This window comes from Ammospiza caudacuta, chromosome 8, assembly GCF_027887145.1.
Source record: "Ammospiza caudacuta isolate bAmmCau1 chromosome 8, bAmmCau1.pri, whole genome shotgun sequence".
Taxonomy (NCBI): domain Eukaryota; kingdom Metazoa; phylum Chordata; class Aves; order Passeriformes; family Passerellidae; genus Ammospiza; species Ammospiza caudacuta.
This window is the reverse complement of record NC_080600.1, coordinates 42,056,058-42,081,502: the sequence shown is the minus strand read 5'-3', so window position 1 is coordinate 42,081,502 and position 25,445 is coordinate 42,056,058. Positions and strand designations below refer to the sequence as shown.

Below are 25,445 nucleotides of genomic sequence, written 5' to 3'. Positions count from 1 at the left end.
CTTGTTCTCACAGGTGTGCAGTGCCAGTTTCCCTGTTATTAATGATGGATTTGTCCCAAAACAAGGAAAACCTGGAGCTGCTGGAGAGCCCAGAGGGTTCCATGGAGCTGCTGCAGGGCTGGAGCACCTATGGAGCCAGGCTGGGAGAGCTGGGGGTGCTCACCTGGAGAAGGGAAGGATCCAGGAGACCTTTCCAGGGCCTGAAGGGGCTCCAGGAGAGCTGAGAGGGACTGGGGACAAGGGATGGAGGGACAGGAGCCAGAGGGCAGGGATGGATGGGACATTGGGAATTGTTGGGAATTGGGAATTCCTGGCTGGGAGGGTTGGTGAGTCCTGGCACAGAGAAGCTCTGGAGCGAGTCCTGAGGAGGCCACAGAGATGCTCCAAGGACTGGAGATTCTCTCTGGAGACAAAATGCAGCAAAATAATTGCTCCAAAATCTTCTTTTCTTACCCCTCCCTGCCTTGTCCCCATGGTGTCTCCCAAATCCTGATGCTGGACCAGAGCAGCACATGGAACTGTGGATGAGTCTGGAGCAGGGAAGGCTCCAGGCAGAGCTCAGAGCCCCTGGCAGGGCCTGAAGGGGCTCCAGGAGAGCTGAGAGGGACTGGGGACAAGGGATGGAGGGACAGGAGCCAGGGAATGGCTCCCAGTGCCAGAGGGCAGGGATGGGTGGGACATTGGGAATTGGGAATTCCCAGAAGCTGTGGCTGCCCCTGGGTCCCTGGCAGTGCCCAAGGCCAGGCTGGAGCACCCTGGGGCAGTGGAAGTTGTCCCTCCCACAGAACTGGATGAATTTTAATGTCCCTTCCAACACAAACCAGTGTGAGATTCTCCAAAACCTGTTGCTAAAAGGTGCAAGAATGCACAAATTGTGAATTCCATCTGCAGGGAAAGGCCTGACCATTTCTGAGGAAGGAAGGAAGGATTGAACAATTAAAGGCAGCGGATTGCTGGTTAAATTCCATTTATTTAATGGAAGGGTTTCTACAGAGGAAAACTGCAATGTTATCATATAATTAAAGATAATGCACGAGGTCTGAGTGGGTGAGGCAGGGTCAGGAAGGTTTGGGACTATTGGACTACACAGGAATGTGGATTCCATCCAGAGAGCCCCTGCTTTAAAAATAGATCAAATGGAACAGCAGCAGTGGCTGCAGTACCTGCACAGCTGTGAGCACTTTGGTGGGAGAAAAAAAGAGTAGAAAATACAAGTTAGGATGCTGAGAATGAGAACTAAATGTTTTCTTGGAGTTCACTGGAGCATCCTGAGGTTTATCCACATGTATATATTAAAACTTTCAGGAAATAACCAGTACAACATGAACCTTACAGAGAAAACTACTTTCCCTGCCCTAGTTTTTCACATAGAAAAAAAAAAAAAAAGGGTTTTCAAAACCCAAACACAGACTTTGGTAATTATTCCCCCAAAACATTTGGTTTTCCAAATGGTGTGGATTCCTATTTTAGAACAAATGGAAACTTGCAAAGGTCTATCCTGGAAGGGAAGAGTGACAACAACACAAATCAACCCCTCAATGAGGCAGAGGCATAAATAACCTCTCTTGTCTTTTAAATGGAAAAATTTTCCTTCTGAGGGTCAAAAAAATCCCCAAACCAAGGGAAGATGAAAAGGGAAGAGAACTGCTTAAATTTTTTCCCTTCATTTTCAAAGACTCCATAAATGACACACTTAATTTGTGTGGGCTAACACAGCACTTCCAAGAATTCTCTATTGATACTGCTTCAAAACAGAGATTATATATGTGTATATATTATAAATGTATAGAAAGATCTGTATTCTAAACCTCTGCAAAATGAGCCCTTTCCCAGCAGATCCTGATTTGACTAAAAGGAGCAAATTAATTACAAACACTGAGCAAACTTGGTATTTAAATCAGTTTTAACTGTGCTGCACCAGAGCATCACCTGGGCCTCAGCATCCTGAGAACAGCTGAATTGTGTTCCTCAAATTCCCACCTCCTCAGGGCCACCCAGAGTTCAGAATTCAGAATTAAGCAGCTTATCCATGAATTTATCCCTGCCCTTACTCAAGAGCATTTTAGAGGCTTCACTTTGAAAAGGCTCAGCTCGAGTTGGTGCCTCCAGAAGTTCAAAACTGAAGCTGGAGCTTCATTTTGGACCTCTCTGCTAAAGCAAAGAAAAGCAAATATGTAAATTCCCAGTGAATTCAAGTGCCCCATTAGGAGCTCAATTATATTCTGAAATGATGTCTTAATTGGTTTGCTCATAGATGAGCTGTACTGCTAACCAAAAATCTACTGCCATAATCAGCACTAAATTTCAGATATTGCCACACATTAAATTAACAGCAGATAATGAGTGGGAAAATTAGCTCTATTTCCATAATAGAAAAAAAAATAAGTCCCATATTACCTATGGTGTTTATAGAGAGTTAGTTTCAAAATAGGAAAAAATGATCCATAAACAAAACTCTCCTGAATACCCTCACATTTATTTCTTTGGATCATTTACTGATAATAAATAATACAAGCAGAGAAAATAAATGGCACAGGACACAGCAGATTTGTGCTTTCAATATTTAATTTAAAGAAGTTATACTTTAAAAATTCTATAGAAATTTACCACTGTTTTACCCTTTTTTCACCTAATTTTTGTCTTTTTGAACATAAGCCCAATCCTCAGTTATTCTTTAGATTTTAAGGCAGTGCTGCTTCTCATCAGTGCCACAAAAATATTGTAACTGATCTGCAGGTGAAAACACTCATGAGAAAAGAAGAATAAAGGAAAACATTAATAATAAAGAAAAATATTAAGTGAAGGAAAAAAACAGAAGCTAAGGAAGGATGGATATTCCTGTAACTAAAAGGAGGAGAAGAAACTGAGCTCTTTCCCTTGATTTTTATCATTTTTCACTTCAGAATAAATTAAAATGATTATTTAAAAAAGGGGTTAAATTTGGCAGAATGGTCAGCCTGCAAAACTTCAGCTGCTGTTCAATTTTGAAGGTCAAACCCAAGCTTATTACTTTGAGATAAATGCATAATGTGGATTATTTGAGTTACCTTTGCTGTGTGAAGGAAACAGATTTCAGAGATCTTGTCTGTAAATGATATAATCTTCAAGAGTGCTGCCTCCAGCGACCACCATCGTCAGCAAGGATCTGCACAGCAACACCAGAGCACAAAATCAGCCAGGAGAGCTAAACACTGCTTGATTTACTGATTCAAAAGGCACAATTTCATGGAACACGTGAATTTCGGAGCTGGTGTTAGAAATAAACAGTCACTACATGGGAAGGGATTGGTCTGCTTGAGGAATATGATAATTATTTTGCATTAATATATTTAAAAAAACATTTGGGGAATTCGCTCTTATACCAAAATAACAACAGCAAGGGTCCCATGAGTTAAAATTTCATTTAAATAAGATTACAAATTAGCATTGAAATGTGATATATTATAAGCACTAATAGATTATGAAAAGTTAAACCACCTCCCTAGGCTGAAATTAAAGGTAACTTTAAGACAAGGTCACTCGAAATGCCAGTTATGATTTTAAAAAAATAAAATTACTCAACAACATAACCCCAGAGCACAATTTGTTAGTGCTGCTTTCATATCTCAGCACTGAAGCTATGGAAAGATAAATATAAAAAATTCAATCACTAGAAAACTCATCAGGCCCAAAAGTTTTGGTCTTGTAAACAATTTTTGTTTTTTACTCAGTTTCACTTGGTTTAGACTTTCTAAGACCATAGAGGAACCCAAGTCTGAGCACAGGAAAACCCTCCTGAGATAAAACACCTTTCAATCCAATATTTAAACTCTGCTCCCACTGCAGATGTTATTTCTGATCAGATTTAATCATCACTCTCAAACAGAACTTCTGCCACAAACCAGCAAGTTATGGAATCCCTACATGGACACTCTGCTCCTTCTAGAGCTCCCCAAAATGCCAAATCCTCGCAGAGGAAACAAATCCCATCAGTGTCTGGAATAAAACTGCCACAATTCTGTTCCCTCTCCTTCTCCTGCAGATCTGAGATGGGAATGTGCAGTGCCTGCACCCACAGCCTGGGGAGAACATCCCAGGCCCCAAATGAGCCAGGGAACCCCTCAAGAGCTGCTGGGCAGGCTCTGGTATGACCCAGATTGGTGAGGAACGTCCAGATGTGGTTCAAGGTGGGGTTGAGGGGCAGGAGAGGAATGGAAAAAGGTTTTATTCATAATTGAAGGCTCAAGGAGGACCTGGAAGTCACAAAGTTTCTGTGAAACAGGAGGTGAAAAGGATCTGGTGCTGAGCTCAGCATCACTGAACAACCCAAGCCTGGACACCAAATGTTGGTGCACTGAGGGCCAGGAACGCCTGGAGGTGGCACTCAGGGCTCTGGTGACAAAGCTTGTATTCCATGACCTTGGAGGGCGTTTCCAACCCCAAATCCACTAAACCCAAACCTTTAAGCCCACACCTTGTGCAGCCAAAACCTACAACCCCTCAGAATCAGGAGCAGTTCAGGATGGAAAAAGCCTCTGAGATCACCAAGTTCAACCAGCACCACCTTTTGACAGCTCCTTGGCTTTGTGTCCTTTATTTGGCCTCTAACCCAACCCCAATCCCATCCCTAAGCCCAACCCAACAAAGTCCAAGGAATAAACTGGCACAGAAATCCAGGCAGGACCCAACAACTGATTCCAAACAGAAGTTTGGATCAGTGGCTCCAAAGAAGAAAGCCCACCTGCAAAAAATTGGGAAATGGATTGAGAATTGGAGTGAAAAATGGCATTTTAAAGGCAGAACACACAATATGGAGCAGCTCTGCGATGATGATGAAATATTTCATTGTGCCACTTTAAACAGATTTTGTTTGCAGTCTCCAAAGTGGTTCTGAGTCTTCCCTTTAAGTGACTTTGTTCACATAATTTGGTGCTGAGGTTTTCTATCAACTGTGCTTCAAACTTCTCATTCAGTTCTTAATCTCCCCACATTTTTTCCAGTGCCATGAAAAGATCTGTATTTTATTTTTTCCACTGACAAGTAAATCATTCTCACGTTGCCTTTTGTGTTAATAGATGATATTTTCTGTTTTCTTTGTGAACTGCACAGCCACAATCCAGATATTTAAACTCTGCTCCCACTGCAGATGTTATTTCTGATCAGATTTAATCATCACTCTCAAACGGAACAACTGCAATAATTGTAAGGGTATCATTAATTTTGTTCTCAAAACCTCTAAGCCTTCTCCAAGGGCTTGGAGCATCACAGCACTGGGAAGAAATTTCTTCTGTGTTTAACCACATCTTTCAAGGGAAATCTGCTGAATTTCTTGGGACTTGTTCATTTTGCTGAATGACACCCCAGAGCTTCATTTTTTTTCTAAATATGATTTTATGATCATCATCCTAAGACCAGGAGGAGTCACTATGACCTCACCTCCAATTAATGGGAATTTATTGATGGAATTAAATGTTTTCTGTGATTTATGGTGTTGACTCCTCTAAGATATTTGATACACAAATAAAGACAGATGATCCCAGGATGGTTTGGGTTGGAAGGGACCTCAAAGCCCATCCAGTGCCACCCGTGCCATGGGCAGGGACAGCTCCCACCGTCCCAGGGTGCTCCAACAGATCCCTGTGGATCCTGGACTCCCTGGAATTCCTTTGTGCTGCTCTTCAGGTGCTCCCCGTTCTCCTTTTTAAATTTTTCTCTTTTTCTTCTGTTCTCCAGCACTTTATTTTGAATGTTGTTCCTCTAAATATCCCAGAGTATGAAGAGTTGGTTCTACAGGATTCTGCATCCTAGTCTGGTGCCAACCCACCAAACATATGTCTCTGCTCAAATGGAAGAAACTGTTTTGATTTCTCTTTTTTTTTTTTTTTCTTTGAAATTTCTTCCTGGACTGGGGACAAAACATTTCTTTAGATACAACTCAGCATTTAGTATCTTCTGAGATATGAAACTTCCTATAAATTTTTGTTCATTTATTCCCATGCAACAACTTTGAAGAAGCTGAACTGTCTGAATACGTGACAAGAATTATTAAATGTTCAAAAATTCATTACTAAATAAAAATTCATTTAGAAATTCCTGGTTGGGAGGGTGGGGAGGGGCTGGAATGGAATTCCCAGAGAAGCTGTGGCTGCCCCTGGATCCCTAGAATGTCCAAGGCCAGGCTGGACAGGGTTTGGAGCACCCTGGGACAGTGGAAATGTCCCTGCCCATGGCAGGAGTGGCATTGGATGGGATTTAAAGCCCTTTCCAACCCAACCCATTCCAGAATTCCATGATAATTCTTCAATCTCAGGGTGACAAACATGCCTGAGCTTCCTAGAGATGTTTAGGAATGAAAAGAAGCCCATCAGCTCAGACAGGTGCAAAATCTCACATCATTTTCTGTTAGATAAGGGAATATTAGGGATGCACCACCACAGAAACACTCCAAAGCCTCTGCAATTTCCACCAGTCGTTGCCTCTGGGAGGTGTTTTTCTTGTTTGTGAGAAAAAAATCCTTCCAGTCACATGAAAATGATTCCACAGCAAGATAAATGCAGGCAGGAAACAGCAGAATTTTCGATGCGGAACACAATATCTGCACGCACAGTTAGGAGGAAAAGATTTCCTTTTTTCTTTTTGTGGTGGGAAATGCAAAGGAGCAGCAGATTGGAAAGCGCTGAAGGGATCTCAGCCTTTTCACACCTGAGGAGGAGCAGGACAGGAGCAGGGACAGGCAGGAATGGGCAGGGCTGGATCCTGCTCAGGGCTCAGACCCAGCTCAGCTCCAAAGGCAGCCCTGCAGAAGCAGCAGCAGGAAAACACCAGTGGGTCCCTTTTTGATTCCACAGCCATGCTGGAAAGGCTGCCCCAAGCCTTCTCTGGAATGAGCAGTGAGCAGTGAGAGATAAACACAGCAGGTCAGATTGTTTTGTCAGAGATGAGATCACAGGGCAGATGAGGCTGCTCCAGGACCGTCCTGAGCAAGAATTCCATCCCGCTCTTCACTGTTAGCTACCACTTATTTTTACCACTTACCACAAGAGAATGGAATTTTCTAATCACCTTTAGAAACAGGAAGATATTTTAACTAAAAGTAGGATTTTAATTTTAATCTTACAAATTTCATGGTATTCTGGTAAAGGGCAGACTGGGGATGCTGTGCTGTACTCTGCACCAGATACTGGTCTCTGTATTTCATATTTAAGTCTAACTCACATATTATATGTTAGTATTATATGTAGATAAGTATATAGAATTAAAAAATGTGTTGTCTCCATGTAAATAGACAACAGATAGTTTATTTTCTACTAATCCCAGTGCTACCAAAATTTAATAGATAAATTTGAGTCTAACTTATATTATATATAAGTATTATATGCATATAAGTATATAGAATAAAAAAATGTGTTTTCTCCATGTAAATAGACAACAGATAGTTTATTTTCTACTAATCCCAGTGCTACCAAAATTTAATAGATAAATTTGAGTCTAACTTATATTATATATAAGTATTATATGCATAGAAGTATATAGAATTTTAAAAATGTGTTTTCTCCATGTAAATAGACAACAGATACTTTATTTTTACTACAGGAAAAATCCCAGTGCTACCAAAATTTAATAGATAAATTTGAGTCTAACTTATATTATATATAAGTATTATATGCATATAAGTATATAGAATTTAAAAAAATGTGTTTTCTCCATGTAAATAGACAACAGATACTTTGTTTTTACTACAGGAAAAATCCCAGTGCTACCAAAATTTAATATATAAATTTAAGTCTAACTCACATATTACATATAGGTATTATATATACGTAAGTATATATAATAAAAAAAGTCTAACTCGCATATTTATATGTACATAAGTATACAGGATTTTAAAGAAAGTGTTTTCTTCCAGAAAATACACAACAGATACTTCATTTTCTACTACAGGCAAAATCCCACCTAAGTCTAACTCACATATTATATTTAATTATTACATGCACATAAGTATATAGAATAAAAAATGTTTAATTCACATATAATATTTAAGTATTATATGTACATAAGCATATAGAATAAAAAAAAGTGCTTTCTCTATCTATATAGACAACAGATACTTTATTCTTTACTACAGGCAAAATCCCAGCACTACCAAAATTCAATATATAAATTTAAGTCTAACTCACATATTATACGTAAGTATTATATGTACATAAGTATATAGAATAAAAAAAGTCTAACTCACATATTATATATAAGTATTATATGTACATAATATACAGAATTTTTAAAAAAGTATTTTCTCCCTGTATATAGACATCAGATATTTTATTTTTACTACAAAATCCCAGCGCTACCAAAATTTCATATATAAATTTAAGTCTAACTCACATATTATATTTAATTATTATATGTACATAAGTACATAGAATAAAGAAATGTCTAATTCAGAAATAATATTTAAATATTATATGCACATAAGTATATAGAATTTTAAAAAATGTGTTTTCTCCATGTATATAGACAACAGATACTTCATTTTTTTAATATAGGGAAAATCCCAGCACTACCAAAATTTAATAGATAAATTTAATATTTAAGTCTAACTTACACATTATATTTAATTATTATATTTACATAAGTATATAGATTAAAAATGTCTAACTCACATATAATATTTAAGTATTATATGTACATAAGCATGTAGAAAAATAAAATGTGTTTTCTCCATGTATACAAACAACAGCTACTTTATTTTTACTACAGACAAAATCCCAGCACTACCAACATTTCATATATGAATTTAAGTCTAACTCACATATTACATATAAGTATTATATGTACATAAGTGTGTAGAATAAAAAATGTCTAACTCACATATTATATATAAGTATTATATATACATAAGTATATAGAATAAAAAATGTGCTTTCTCCTTGTAAATAGAAAACAAATACTTTATTTTTTACTACATGCTAAATCCCAGCACTACCAAAATTTCATATATAAATTTAAGTCTAAATTGCATATTATATATAAGTATTATATGCATATAAGTATATAGAATTTTAAAAAATGTGTTTTCTCCATGTAAATAGACAACAGATACTTTCCTTTTTACTACAGCCAAAATCCCAGAGCTACCAAAATTTCTGAGAACCAAAATATTTCTGGAAGAAATAAATCCCCCAGCCTTCAACAAGACACAAACTCCATTAGAAAGAAACCCCATTTATCTTCCAAACATGAATATCCCAATTTCCTTCCTTTCTGCATGGCTCCTAAATGCTTTCAGAGCAGCTGAGATCTCTTTAAAGCTGAACAGGGTAAGGAGCACATGGGATGGGAGAGCTGGGGGTGAAGAAAGGAGAAGAAAAGGATCCAGGAGAGCTCAGAGCCCTTCCAGGACCTAAAGGGGCTCCAGGAGAGCTGCAGAGGGATTTGGGACAGGGATGGAGGGACAGGAGCCAGGGAATGGCTCCCAGAGCCAGAGGGCAGGGATGGGTGGGACACTGGGAATTGGGAACTGGGAATTGTTCCCTGGGAGGGTGGGCAGGCCCTGGCACAGAGAAGCTCTGGCGTGGGTCCTGAGGAGGCCCCAGAGATGCTCCAAGAACTGGAGATTCTCTCTGGAGACAAAATGCAGCAAAATAATTGCTCCAAAATCTTCTTTTCTTACCCCTCCCTGCCTTGTCCCCATGGTGTCTCCCAAATCCTGATGCTGGACCAGAGCAGCACATGGAACTGTGGATGAGTCTGGAGCAGGGAAGGCTCCAGGCAGAGCTCAGAGCCCCTGGCAGGGCCTGAAGGGGCTCCAGGAGAGCTGAGAGGGGCTGGGGACAAGGGATGGAGGGACAGGAGCCAGGGAATGGCTCCCCCAGCCTTCAACAAGACACAAACTCCATTAGAAAGAAATCTCATTTATCTTCCAAACATGAATATCCCAATTTCCTTCCTTTCTGCATGACTCCTAAATGCTTTTTGAGCTGATCTCTAAAGCTGAACAGGGTAAGGAGCACATGGGCTGGGAGGGCTGGGGGTGAAGAAAGGAGAAGAAAAGGATCCAGGAGAGCTCAGAGCCCTTCCAGGACCTAAAGGGGCTCCAGGAGAGCTGCAGAGGGATTTGGGACAGGGATGGAGGGACAGGAGCCATTAGAAAGAAATCCCATTTATCTTCCTTTTCCTTCCTTTCTGCATGACTCCTAAATGCTTTTTGAGCAGCTGAGATCTCTTTTAAGTTGAACAGGGTAAGGAGCACAGGAGAGGCCATGGGCTGGGAGAGCTGGGGGTGAAGAAGGGAGAGGAGAAGGCTCCAGGAGAGCTCAGAGCTCTGGCAGGGCCTGAAGGGGCTCCAGGAGAGCTGAGAGGGACTGGGGACAAGGGATGGAGGGACAGGAGCCAGGGAATGGCTCCCCCAGCCTTCAACAAGACACAAACTCCATTAGAAAGAAATCCCATTTATCTTCCAAACATGAATATCTCCATTTTTTCCCTTTCTGCATCACTCCTAAATGTTTTTTGAGCAGCTGATCTCTCTTTGAAGGTGAACAGAGTAAGAAGCACATGGGCTGGGAATGTTCCCCTGGAGCAGGGAAGGCTCCAGGAGAGCTCAGAGCCCTTCCAGGACCTAAAGGGGCTCCAGGAGAGCTGAGAGGGACTGGGGACAAGGGATGGAGGGACAGGAGCCAGGGAATGGCTCCCATTTTGGGTGGGATTTTGGGAAGGAGTTCCTGGACTCAGTTCACTTCCCAGACTCTTCCTTGCTCTGAGAAATGCAGAGATGGAAGAATCCCCCATTGATGGAAATGGAACAGGGAAAAGTCAGCTCAGAGCCACGCTAAGAAAATGATCATCCCCGGCAAACTAGGTCACAGGAGTGAGTAGTTTACTAAATATAAACTTTCTTTGTAGTCAGGCAAGCACCGTCAGAGTAATGAGATTTACTCATATTTCACCAAGTGCTCTCTGCACTCAGCCTCATTAAAATAACCACCGAGTGACCACTCACACGTCCCTCACCTCTCAGGGACACAGCAGCAAACCCAACAAGCTCAAAATTAAAACTAAAAAAAAGGATGTTGGCTTTTTATAATTTCTAGGTATAAAAAAACTCCCTTTGCATCTCCACTGCTGCTCACCCAAACATCTTCTGTATCTAAAAATACCCTCCCAAAAGTAATTCTCCTCCCCAGAGTAATTCTCCTCCCCAGAGTAATTCTCCTCCCCAGTCACGTGGAGGTGACAGAGCCCTACTCCACTCCCACAAAACCCTGGTGGCACACTGAGTTTTGGTGACCTCCTCAGATCCCTGCTATGCTGGTGACACACTTGGAAGGGAAACACAAAATTCCTGTCAGCTCCAAGAGCCAGGCTTCTCCCAAAAATGTGAAACCCAGAGAAATGAATGGAAGGGTGAGAACACTCCCTTGTTGTTTATTTTTTTGTGTGTTTGAGGAAGAAAAGAGAATAATATTTTTGCAGCCATGCTAGTATCAGTGTGTTTATAACAGGATGTTCTTCCTCTGCTGTTTGGATGGTTCCAAAAATATTCCCCTCTGGTTTGTGGCAGTGGCTGTCACCCTGACAGCGTTTGCTGCCTCCAGGGCAGGCTGTGTCTGCAACAAATCTGCACAGGCAACTGATGCCACACTCCCATTTTGCTAAACTTAGAGCTAAAAACTGAAGGGGATGAATTAAACAACTGTGGAGGCAAAGCTTTCATTCCTGGATGGTTATTTCCTAGCAGGAAATGTGGTTAAAAGCTGCAATGATGGTGCAAGTTGGGCTAAAAGTTCTATTTTTGGTGGGTTTTGAGACAACTGCACACTGACATTTACTACTATAAAATAATTAATGCTCCTGTGCTTTCCAACACTGGGTACCAGGAACGATGACATGGAATCAAAACCTGAAAAGAGGACACTTCACTGCAGATAAAACACTGACATCTCTTCAGAGACTTCCTTTTCAACACGAAAAAAAATGGCAGTGTTGAGCCTCAGTTGTTTGAAGAAATATTCTTCTCCTCCAAAATGAAATTAGAAACATTCAGAAGCCCAAAATGTTGTAAATTTATGAATGTATCAATCCATGGTTACGCAGCCAAAATAAAAAATGCATCTCTTCAGATACATCTCTTGGTTTATTTTCTGGCTTCTTCCAAGGACAGAAAAGGCAATCAAATGCAACAGAAAAATTGTGTTAATTGGCTGATCTTATGACAATTTCCATTCAACAGTATTTTCCCGTTCTTTTCACTGAATTATAATTATTCAGCACAAAATGCAGAGTTTTACACCACGTTTCAAGCAGTTTCTGCCTGGTTTTGGGCACTGCCATGGCTGGGGCTGCCCCTGCTCTGCTCCCTCGCCTGGAGATTTTAATTTATTTTACTGCTATCAATGTTTAAACAATAAATTTTGGTGTCATTAGAAGGGTTTCCATGAAACCACAAATATCTTGTTTATTTTAAAGGAAATAAACCTAAAAGTAATTCTAGAAAAGTATTTCTCTGAAATCTGAGAGTAATAATTAATAAGATTCAAGGGTCTTTTCTGCATTTTAATTTCAATATTCAGTAAGAACTGTGTCTAATTTCCCTGAGCAAGAAATGTTTTTTGGTGTGTATTTTAACACCTGCAGTTTTACAAAGGATTTCTCTTTTGATGGAACTCCTGGAAACAAATTAATTCATAAGTGCCTCCAAATCCCCCAAGACTTAACAGAGGAATACTTCTTTATATATCAGGGCATGTTCAGCATCAAACTGAAATCTAGGAAAAGACTTAATGTAAAATTAAAATGTTTTTAATCCATGTATCCCACTTTTCCAGGCCTACATTCACACAGACCTATTACTCCCTTCATTCTCATTTTGTAAGGAACAGCCACTGAATATTTAAGTTTAAAGTCTGGGTCACATTTAATATTTTTTCCTTCTCCATTAACATCAGATTTATAGCACTGCCATAATCACAATGCTTTTAAAACAAGCCCGTACACAAATATCAAATTCTGATTGATTAAAATCAGAGACAAGGAATATAATCTTCCAAAACTTCATTCCTTCCTTTGGCCAAACTTAGATCAGCTGCTCTTTAGCTGATGATTTAGGAGCATCCACAAATGACATCAGGAGCACTTTAGTTACACCAATCTAATTGAATAAAAAATACCTTGAGAGATGATTGTGTTACTAGCAGAAAGGAATTTATCTCCCTTTTCAGCTGCATGTGCAGCCCATACAGATCAGCCCCTGCAAATCACTCCTGGAAACTTCACAACACTCCTCAAATGCAATCATGGACTTTTTCTTAATAGCAAATTTATTTGAAGCCATGCCCATATTCCTTCCTTGTGAAATAAAGATAAAATCCTATTTCCTCACAGCTCTCTCTGCTGCCTGCTGGAGAAGCAGAGGGTTCAGGCACATTAAAGAAAAAGCCCTAATAGGTTTTTGCCCTTCTTTATTTTTTATTAAAATAAGGAAAAACATGATTCTGGTGGACTTCATATTTTCTTTCCCAGCAATCTGTGCTTTCCAAAGCACAACTGCACAAAGCAGAAATCCTTGTGGGAAGCCACCAGGATTCCCAGTGGCACCAATCCCTGTTTAAGGCACATTCAAAGCTCTGCCTTTACTCTGCCATTCCTTCTGATATTCCTGCCCTTACCAGTTTTGTCTCCATCATTTCTCTTTCCATCTTATCTTCAGCAAAAAGAAAACCCTGCAGGAGAACTGCCTGCTCCTCTGGGGGCTCAGAGAGGCACCACCATCACTGAGACATCTCCACAACAGCCCATGGACACTTCAAGCAGCTGCAGAAAACAGCACAATTGCTCTTGCCTGCCTGAAATGAGGGCTGGAATTATTTTGGGAGGGAGAAAATGACACTGTTCACCTTTCCAGCTTTTTCCCTGGAGAGCCACAATTGTCACATCCCTGTTTGTGTCACCAGGAGGAACCACCAGGGCTGTGCTGGCTTCACTCCCTCAGGATCCCCATGGATCAGGGCATTTGTCTGATTTTTGCCTCTTCCCAGTTTTTGCCTCTTCCCAGTTTTTGCCTCTTCCCAGTTTTTGCCTCTTCCCAGTTTGCCTCTTTTGTGGAAAAGCTGCTTGGGTGAGTGCTGGGTTATGGAATTAATGGATAACACAGGCTGCTCTCCAAGAAAAGGAAATCTGGAGTGCCTGCATTGCCATAAAACATCCCAGGACTACAAGGAGGTGTTTGAGCCCAAAGATAAATTTGTGGTTAAAATTTAAAAGTTTCTTCAAAGTTCTTCATGTTTTAAAATCTTTTAGCTTCTAATGGTTATTTGGGATAGGTAGAAGACTGGAAATGTACATGTAGGAAAAAGAAAATTGCAAAACAAACAACTTCCCCCAAACCTGAACTTATTGGAGATTTTGTAGAATCCATCTAAATCATCCCTCCCAATAAAAACACAGAAAAATCTTTTATCTGCTCCATTTCTTTAGCCCACAGAGACACCACCACAACAAGAGGAGGTGTGGAGAGGGAATAAATGGGCAAGAGGAAGTGGGCAGAACTCTGTCCAACAGTTTGGCTGCTGGAGAAAAAGGCAAATTATCCTTTTCAGGGAGGTGCTGCCAGTTTAACTCCTCATTTAAACCACCAAAGCAATTTTGATCTGCAAGAATTTTGAGATAATACCAAAAGTTTTCAAAGAAAGGCATCAAAAGCTTAGCTAAGGAGTATCCATGTCAAAATAATGATTATTTATTGTTCAAAACTTTCAGCTGTTTAACCCATTTAAAAGTTTAAATTTGGGTGGTTTCTTTGTCACCCATAAATACACACCCTCTTTTTGCTCCTACAGAATGATTCTAATCTCAAATTAATTAATTCCACTGCTGGAATTGTCATCCAGGTCCTGCTCATGGTAAATAAAGCAACAGCATTTACAGACATTAAAAACAAACTAAAAAAGTAAAACACTCTTATAAAACCTTAACTTCTTCCCATCTTCCTCTCTTTATTTCAACCTCAGCTTAGTTTTTACTCTTATGTTCTAAAATTATCTAAAACTAAATCCTGAACTACCCCAATCTCTCCGTTCCTACAAAGTCCCACTGAAATCAGTGAAGGAAATTCTTCACCACAATAAAGATTTATTCACTATAAATACAATTCTTTACCATGGCGAATTAAACAGCAGAATTCTTTACTCTGGAGAACCAATCCTTCCCTGGGAGGGTGGGCAGGGCTGGCACAGGTGCCCAGAGCAGCTGGGGCTGCCCTGCATCCCTGGCAGTGCCCAAGGCCAGGCTGGATGGGGCTTGGGATAGTGGGAGGTGTCCATAGCATGGGGTGGGATTTAAGATCCCTCCCTGTGAGTGGGAATATTTAAAATCAGAGAGTTTTGGGAAAGCTTTAAGAGCTTTAGAGATAGTAGAACTGTGATTAGAGCTAAGTAATAAACATAAGAATTGTTAACAGAAAAATTGTATAAGAAATAGAAAAGTAAATACGAATAGAAAACTGGTCTGTGTATTAACGTTTGTTTAGAATAACTCTAAGTTACAGAAAAGTATGTTTAGCAAAATATTAAGAAGTTCTAAGCTTAATAATGAAGGTTTGTGTATTGTATTTTAAGGTTTACAAATCCATCATATCTTTTATATTCCTCATTCTCCCACAATTCAATCATTTTAAAATTTTGACTTAAGACCTTAAAACCAGCAAGACATTTTCAGATAATAACTTGTAATTGCTATCAAACAGAACTTTAAAGGCACTAGACTTTCACAACATTTAAACTGTACAACTGTACAATACTTAATACAAGCAAAAACAGAACTACAAATTAATGGAGGTTTGTGTATTGTATTTTAAGGTTTACAAACCTTTTAAGGCTTACAAATCCATCACATCTTTTCTATTCCTCATTCTCCCACAATTCAATCCTTTTGAAATTTTGACTTAAGACCTTAAAACCAGTGAGACTTTTTCAGACAATAACTTGTAATTGCTACCAAACATAACTCGTGCCCTTTAAACTCACTAGACTTTCACAACTTGTTGTAATATAACAATACTTAATACAAGCAAAAATAGAACTATAAGTTAAATAGAACTACTGTCAATGTGCTTTTCCTTTGTGTGATTGGTAAAAACAATTTCAGAGTAAGTTGTAACTTTGAGTTCTGTCTGCAGCCTGGGATGTGAGCGCTGGCATCTTCCCATTGTCATAACCACGTCATGAGAGGTTACTAAAAAATAAAACAGCTTGAGATGCATTCCTCAGCAGTCCTGACCCATCTGTGATTTGTACAGAGTCCCCCAGACACCAATACCTGTGCAACTCCCCAGCCTGGAGCTGCTGCAGGTCCAACAGCCCCAGAGCCCCACTGGCTCAGTGGCATCAGCACAGCAATCCCAGGGGTGCTGAGATCCACAGCCATGCCTCAAAAATGTGATGCATTCTTTTGTATACCCAGATGAGATTCTTTTACACTGAGTGGTTAAGCTGAAGGAAAGAAATAGGGAAAAATGAAAAAGCAAACAAAAAAAAAAGAAAAAAGAAAAAAAGAAGGGCCTTTATCCCAAAAGAGTTTTCTCCTTGCTTTCCTTGGAAGAATCACCTAAGAAGCCATGAGTGCAGCTGAATGCTCTTCCATGACATTTAGTCTTAATCTTCTCTTTCTCCAGTTCACTCTTTATTTCCAGCTCTCCAGCCTGAGCATTTCCCTGTTATCTCCCCCTGTTTACAATGTCAGATCCACGGAGGCTGTTAAACCTTGTCCTGCAATTCCCCTCCCCTCCCCTTTCCATGCCATTATTCCTTAAGAGACCAGACAAAGCACATTCAGGTGGCTTTGATAAATAAGGCAAAGCAGCATTTTAGCCCTGAAGTAGGAATCCTAAATCATGTGGCTGAAATCCCTTGGAGTGAGTGTCCATGCAGACATGGCCATAAGTCATAAACCAGTTACATCCCTTCCAGGGCACTGCACTGAGCTCCTAAAATGGGATATTTGTGTGTCCAGCACTCACCCTGTGATCTATGAGCCTCTGATACTGAAATTGTGAAAAAACCCAGATATTTCCTGAAATCTCTGATTTTGGTAGCCTGTGAACAGCAAGTAATGAAAGCAGGAATAGACACTGAATAATCAGATATGAAAATATACATTGGAGATCAGCAGGACAAAAATCTCATATCAAAATCCTCTTCACAAAAAGTCTAAAATGTTTTTTGCGGTGTAAAGTTAATATAGAACGATAAGGTTTCATAGGAAATCAACCTAGATAAATGTTTATATGTTCACAGATTATCCTGCCATCCAAAACCAGTGTGATGGCAAGAAATCCAATGGTCAGATGAAGAAAAAAATAATTAGCACAGAGTTACTTTATGATTGATCAGAAACTGATCCCAGATTTGTGCTTTTTCACATTGACTCCTGTTCCTGCCCTGCTCCTCACCAGGAGCTGAGCCTTACACCTGATTTCTTGCTGTACTAATATAACCTGAATTAGTTTTGCTAACACACCAAGGCCAAAAGGCAGGACAGAGGTGGTGGAGTGGTCCCAGGCCAGAGCGACACCCCTGTGCTGACCTCCTGCCCCACAGCCTCGTGGCTCCTTTATTCCATGGAAAATCTCATTTCCTATGGGCAGGGATCACAGAATGCACAGCTGGAAAGGAGCTCTGGAGAGCTCCAGCCCAGCCTCTTGCTGCAGGGAGGTCCCCCTTGAGCAGGCCATTATCAATCCAGTCTCACATTCTACAAAAACACAAATTTTACACCTTCTCCAGAGTTTTTATGTTCCCTGTACCTAACTGGAATCTCATTTTGTCCCATGCCTCTCCCTGAGCACCTCCAGGACACGTCTGTCCCTGCCTTCTCCACACCCTGCAGGAAGAAATGCAATTTGTGATTGCCCCTCCCTGGATGACAAGCAGCTCTGTACCCTGAGTGTCGCCAAACCCACACCTCTCCCTCACATTCATCTTCCTGACAGAAAACGGGCCCCATTTACCATGGAAATGAAACATAAACATGCAGAAAGACTGTCCATGAGGTGAACAGGGGGAGTTTAATAAATCTCCTTAAATCCAATCAACAGCTCCATTTAGACATTTCAACTGCTCCTTCCCCTGCTCACAGCAACTCCACCTTAGCATGCAAACAATTTTCAGTCAAACTGCCAGCTCAGCAGGGGAAGATTTAAATCTGGATTTTCTTGTCCCATAACTTTTCATTTCTTGGTTGTCAAGGCCTGAGATATTCTGAATTGTGCCTACTGTAGGAGCAAGAGATACTGCCAACAAATCTTAATACCTCAGCAAGATTTTCCTTCTTTCTTTTGTAACATAAGGAAATATTTTTCAAAGCGAGTTGAGTCCTTTTAGGCAGCTGAGGTCACAGTGTCAGTTTGTTGTTGAGTCACTGCTTTCTGCAAGGAAAAGGCACAGATTCCATGGATTTCTTAGGAATTCTATCACTTAGTATAAATAATGTTGTAATTTAATCATCATCATCTTTGGGTTTAATGTGGTTAGAAGGCAAAGTTGCTTCCTGGGTTAACTTTGTGCTACCTGGACAATTCCCCTTTTCTGCAATATCCATTTATTTTTAAAAGCTTTGATGAGATGGATAATTCCTGGAGTATTTTCTGCAGTTTAACAAGTTTCTAAAGGAAGATTTTATCACAAAGATTCACTGAATTACTCCATAAGAATGGCACTGTTCCTTGCTGAATGGGAATTCCCCGTGGAAAACAAGGGAGTCTAAAATAGCTCCAAGATGGAAATCTCTGCTCTGTCTCCCTGGCTGCTCTCAGCTGCCTCCTTCCACATCCCCAGCATGCACTGAGCCCACTCCAGGCTCCTGAATAACCCGCTCCAGGCTCCCTGAATAACCCGCTCCAGGCTCCTGAATAACGCACTCCAGGCTCCTGAATAACGCACTCCAGGCTCCTGAATAACTCACTCCAGGCTCCTGAATAACCCGCTCCAGGCTCCCTGAATAACGCACTCCAGGCTCCCTGAATAACCCGCTCCAGGCTCCCTGAATAACCCGCTCCAGGCTCCCTGAATAACGCACTCCAGGCTCCCTGAATAACCCGCTCCAGGCTCCCTGAATAACCCGCTCCAGGCTCCCTGAATAACGCACTCCAGGCTCCCTGAATAACCCGCTCCAGGCTCCCTGAATAACCCGCTCCAGGCTCCCTGAATAACTCACTCCAGGCTCCCTGAATAACGCACTCCAGGCTCCTGAATAACGCACTCCAGGCTCCCTGAATAACGCACTCCAGGCTCCCTGAATAACGCACTCCAGGCTCCTGAATAACCCGCTCCAGGCTCCCTGAATAACGCACTCCAGGCTCCCTGAATAACGCACTCCAGGCTCCTGAATAACCCGCTCCAGGCTCCCTGAATAACGCACTCCAGGCTCCCTGAATAACGCACTCCAGGCTCCCTGAATAACCCGCTCCAGGCTCCCTGAATAACGCACTCCAGGCTCCCTGAATAACCTACTCCAAGCTCCTGAATAACCTACTCCAGGCTCCTGAATAACCCACCCCAGGCTCTCTGAACCCTCCCCAAGCTCCTTTCCCAACCTTTCCCCTCAGGTGTCTCCTCAGTGTCTCAAGGACAGCGTCTTCCCCAGAGTGGCTGTGGACTCCCCATTCCTGAAGAGTCCAAGGCCAGGCTGGACAGGGTTTGGAGAACCTGGGATAGTGGAAGGTGCCAGACACAAAGCCAACCATGAGACAGATTTTTATCTTAAAATCTGAAGTCTTATTAATTTATTGTTATGACTTTTTGCCCCCTCACCTCCCTCTTCCAGCTTTGCTCTGCAGCCCCAAATCCATCCCTTGCCTCTGACCAGAGTTTGGGCTCCTGAAATTTCCTCATCCCCCAAACTAAATCACATTAATTCTCCCCTCTGTATTCCCTCCATTAATGTGAGTTCTCCTCATCCCTTATTTTCTTATTTATGTCAATAAGAATCTTACAAACTAAAAACACACCTCCCTCATTTTAGCCTGGTAATAATTCCTCCCATGAGGAACCTCCTGACCTCCTGCACCTCCAGCTCTCCTGCCCAAACTGATTTGATCTTCTGGCTTTCATCTTCCCTCACTGATCCAGCTGTGCCACGGTGGAAAAGCTGAGATGTGCTCCATCCCTACTCCTCCACAGGCAGCATTTATTTCCTTCCATGGAACTGTGGGCAAGCTTGGATCAAACAGGCACTGGGCTCTCACTGAAACTGAGCAACAAACAGGACACAATTTGCAAAATTTTATAACTGTATAAGTCTAAAGCATAAAAAATATTCAACTCAAGTAAAATATTTGTGTGGCAAAACTCTTCTTCTGCAAAGCTTCACTCAAAGCATGATTTGAGATGGAGTCACAATCTTTAACCTCTGTGTATTTGAACCACTAAATTTTAAATTCTGGACTGTGTCCTCAGTTAAACTCCAACAGCCTTTAAGGAGGACAAAAAAAATTCCCAAAGCACAACAGAGAAAAGTCAACATGAAGTTTAGATCCCACAGGGACTATTTTAAACTTAATATTTCCAAGATCCCTCTTTTTGGGGTTTTCTTTGCTGAAGAAGTCACGAACTGCTGCTGCATTTGGGAAAAGAAATTCCCTTTCCATGAGCATTCAAAATCAACATGAGTAGTAAACCTAAGGTAAGGTCTGGTATACACATAAATTAGAGTCCACAAAGTCTAAAGATAACAAAGAAATTATTTGCTACAACTTTTAGGGCAATTATGGGGACTGATAATTACTTACTATTTACTATTTTGAGTGATTATATATCTTAGAGTTGTCTAAAATATGTGAATATGTATATTGCAAATTTGTGCTTGCAAATACATGGAAATATAGACAATAGATATTTATCGGTATATAAAAATAGGTAAAAAATAACTGAAGTGTTGAAAAAATTGCTAAGTGTGTTCAATGTCAAGGCTTTGGGCACAAAGTGAGAGCAGGACATTGAATAAATGAGGAAAAACATTACAAAGAGGCAACAAAAAAGATTATCTAGCAGGGATATTGAGTTGAGAGTAGAAACCCAAATGAGTTACAAGTCTAGACAAAGTAACTATTTAGAATATTTACAAAAGGTCCAAAGACTAAAAGCAGATTCTCTGTAGGTATCTCAAAAATGGGCTTTAAGTAAGAAGAAACTGTAGCAAAGTGAGCAAAGCACTTCCATAAATTGCTGCAAGAACAGGTGAGGCAGGAAAGGGAACACCAGGAAAAAGGCAAACATTCCCTAAATCCTGAGCAATCATTCATGTCATCCATCAGCTGCTAAAAAGCTGCTGCAAACTCAGAACTGTTCTTCAGAAGAGCTAAGGAAACGCCAAACCACGAGCTCCAGGGACAAACAACCACACACGAAGGAGTTTCTTTAGGGAGAACATCAAGAGATGACAACGCCCAACTTCCGCTGCCATTCCAGAGAGTTCCATCCTTGGAGTCACACTCCATGGACATTCCAGCAGGAGACACCCAAAAGATGCAGCAGAGCCCCAGGAATGGCTCATGGGACAGGAGGAATTTGATGCTGTGGAGATGCTTCCACTGGGGACCCTCTGATGACACAAACGCATCGGGGTGGCCGCGATCCCACCGGAACCATGGATTCCATGGTTGGGATCCCATGGAGACATCAGGGCTGCCAGAGGGGTTAATGAATCACAGCTCCAACCAGGCTGAGCTCCTCAACAGCTCACACAGCCCTGCACAAAGGGAACACCCAGCTGGGAATGGCACCTCCAGAAGGACACTGGAGAATCTCACTCATCAGCTGTTCCCACTTCAGCCTTTTCCTGCACCAAACCATCTCAGAATTCCTGAACTAGCCAGCTTGAGTCTGCACTTGTTTAGAAAAATATGAAGATTTTTATTAAAAAAAATCAGGATTAATAATAGTAATATTCAGCAAATATTCCTTATTTGCTGGTGAGTTTCTGAAGGATCTGTCAGGAATCTCAAATGGCATCATTTAGTTGTGGAGGGATAAATAAAGGAGAGAGAAGGTCAATCTATAGCCAGAGCAGATGGACTCGATTTAAATTGTTCTTCATCTAAATGCAACCTCTCACACCTGAATATACTCATTTGTGTCAGCACACTGTAGCCCAACAGCAAAGATAATGGAATATTGGGAATTACTTTGTGTCTAAAGAGTATTACATTGCAGAATTCAAAAATTGATCTAAAAATGTTTCAGTTGACCAAGAATTCTTGACTTTAGCCAATGAAAAATTTAATGAAATTAACTTAGATTTCTTCTAAGCAAATATTTGAAATCTGGCAATCTATTTGTGATTGGCAAAACCTCATTTCCATTCTGCAGGAATTCTTTTGAAAAGCTACTGAGAAACAGCGTCAGTTTGCAGGATGCTGCCCTGGACATTCTCTGCTCTGCACCACCACACCTTCAATTCCACGAACACAAAACTCAGTTTAACTTTCAAACACAAATGTTTGGAATACAAAAGTTGGCAGTGAAAGGATTGGGTTTCCCTGTTTGCTCTGTGAGCTTTGATAATTTTTTTAAGTATGGACAAAGCCATGAGAGCATATTTAGATATCCAATACCTTTTCATAAAATCCCAGAATTATTTGGGTTGGAAAAGAGCTTTAAGATCATCCAGTGCAACCACTGCCACCACTGTTCCATGTCCCCAAGTGCCACATCCTCATGGTTTTTAATCTAGGGATGGGGATGGACAAGCCCTTCCATGAAGGAATTCTCCTCAATATCCAACCTAAACTTCCCCTGAGCCAGCTCAAGACCATTCCCTCTTGTTCCTTGGAAGGAGAGGCCAACATCCACCTTTTATGAGATTGCTCCAACATCCTCTAACATTGCCACTTTTCAAATGTCATCCCATGTGAGGAGTTAAGGGCACATTGATTTTAGACACCAAACACTGATTCAGATCTATAAAAATGGAAATGTTTATGCAGATGCATCATGTACCATTTATTTTGATATTAAACCATAATTAAAATCATTCAGCTCTATGAACCAGAGCAACCTTCATCAAAATCTCAAAGTTTATTTTTTATCTAGGAAAGGATGAAGCTAAAATTATCCCTCACAACACTATGGGTCAAAACTCAACCACTGTCCAGAACTCCCAGCTCCCAAATGAACAGGATTTTATAGGAGGCAATGGAAGGACACGAGTGGCTCTGCCTTGGAGATGGCTGGATGAAACCCTAGGATTTTAATCACAGATTTTTCTTCTACCACTGAGTGTTTTAATTACTTTTAACAGACAGTTGAGCAGCAGAACTGAGGTGATATCTGTAGGCTAAATCTCTCTTGGCCTGCTCAGTGCTGACTGGGCTGTCTGCCCTGAGCTGGGATGGATCCTCATCCTGTGAAGGTGGATCCCAACAGGTTGGATTAAATCATCAGGGAGTCCTGGAAAATGCCCCATTTCAATTTGCCCAAGCTTGCTGGGGAGAAGCTGGGAGAAGAATTCAAGATAAGAAGGGCCAGTGGCTGCACATCATTTTTTGCACATTATTTCTGCTGCTGTTGCCTTTGGGTTGCAGCAGCACCTTCCCAACAGCGATCCTGGACTCCCTGCTGGACAATGAGGAGGTGAAAACCCAACAACCATCACTCAACCTGTGCTCCACAGCTACGGACCACATCACAGAGATGGGTGGGGTCTCTACATTTACCATGGGCAAAAATTACAATAAAAACCATCTCAATGCCACTGGGGGGTGTTTTGTTCCTCTCCCTTTAGTTTTTATTTTACTCCATCCTATTGGTTGAAAATTTAAATAAGTTTCAGACCTGAGCTCCATCTCAGACACCTGCAGCAGATCCCTTATTTTGGTATTGGTGTCACAATTGCTGCCTCCATGAAGAGCTGATAGGGTTTTTTTAGGGAATGTTGACTTATCATCTATCCCTTAATTAGAGGAAAAAAAGCTTTCTAAATTCTGAGAGCTGTTCCAATTGTACTCAATCTAAACAGGATCCCATTTCAATTTCCCATACTAAATTCCCACATCCCTTTTAGAGCTGCCCAATTAAAGCTGCATAGAGACATGAGTGGCCTCAAAATGGAAGGGGGGAAAAAAGCCATTTTTAATGATGCTTTATAATCAGTGATAAATAGAACTACAAAAATAACTGTTTGGGCTCCACACTTAATTGTGTAACATTTTTTACTACATATTTTACCTGTAATAGTTTGGTTTCTTAAATCAGGAAAAAAAAAGTTTTTTTTCTCAATTCAGTGCTTTTCCTCAATTTCCTCAATTGCTGACTACAAACACATAGAAGTTCAGGATATTCTTACTTTTTCCTTTTATTTTTTTAAATCCACCACTATATTTATATAATATCCACTATTACATAAAAATATATAATACATATATATTATATAAATATATATTATAGATATATTTATATATATATATAATATATAAAACAAGAATGAGCCATCTTAGCCAAAGTCCTGAATGCTAAGTTAGAGAAGAAGTTCGAGCTCTGGGAAATTCTGAATATGGTATTAAAATCTTTAAATATGGCATTACAAGCTCTAAATATAACATTAAAATACTTAAATTTAGCACTAAAATCCTTAAATTCAGCAGTAAAATTCTTCAAGATGGCACGAAAGGAAGTTGAAATGAGCATTTCTCTGTGTGCTCTAACAGGGCTGCCTGGGCAGGTCAGTCACTTTTAAGGCTCAGCCATGTTTTTCCCCACGTTGCTTCTCAGAGAATTCAGTGAAAGCTGCGTTGTGCATTAATCCCTGAGCTGCCACCAGCTGCCAGCCCCCAGCACCCCCGTCCTCACAAACCATATGGCCCCGAGCGAGGCCCTTTCTGCTCACAGCTGCTGCCGCGGCACCAAACGGCCCCCGGGGCTGCCAGCCCGGCCTGGGCTCTGTCACCAGGGCCAGGGGACACCTGGCATGGCCAGGGGCACGCAGGGGGGTGCTGGGCACAGGGGTATCCCTGCTGGGCTAACAGGTCCCCCAGGATAGGGGACACAGGCTCTGCTCATGGGGAGCTCCTCTGCTCTGGAGTTTTGCTGCTGGAGGATGAAGTGGGTTCTGCTGTAAGCTCCCGGCTGAAGCAGCCTGAGCTCTCCTTGGCACCTCCTGTGTCTGTCAGGCCTGGCAAAGGTGTTGGGAAAATCCTCTCAGCTGCAGGTTGGGAACTGCAGGCAGCTGCTGCTGGGCTGAGCTCCAGCTGAGACAGGAGCAGGGCAGGGACTGTCACTGTGTGTGCCCTCAGGTGAGACCCCACCTGCAGAGCTGCCCCAGCACAGCAGGGACCAGGTGTGATCCCAGGTACAGCCATGAGCTTCCAGCTCTGGGGTGTCCTGAGGGACCTGGAGCTGCTGGGGAGAGCCCAGAGGGTTCCCTGGAGCTGCTGCAGGGCTGGAGCCCCTCTGGAGCCAGGCTGGGAGAGCTGGGAATGT

The 25,445-nt window shown here is 41.4% G+C and overlaps 1 protein-coding gene across 1 annotated transcript in view; it reads right to left on the bottom strand.

Moving 5' to 3' along the window:
* MBD5 (methyl-CpG binding domain protein 5) overlaps positions 1-25,445 on the bottom strand; it is a 129,007-nt gene that overhangs the window by 75,347 nt on the left and 28,215 nt on the right. The window contains exon 2 of the mRNA XM_058809810.1: positions 3,048-3,145. The gene's annotated coding sequence lies outside the window, so the exon portion shown is untranslated. The remainder of the gene's footprint in view (positions 1-3,047; positions 3,146-25,445) is intronic.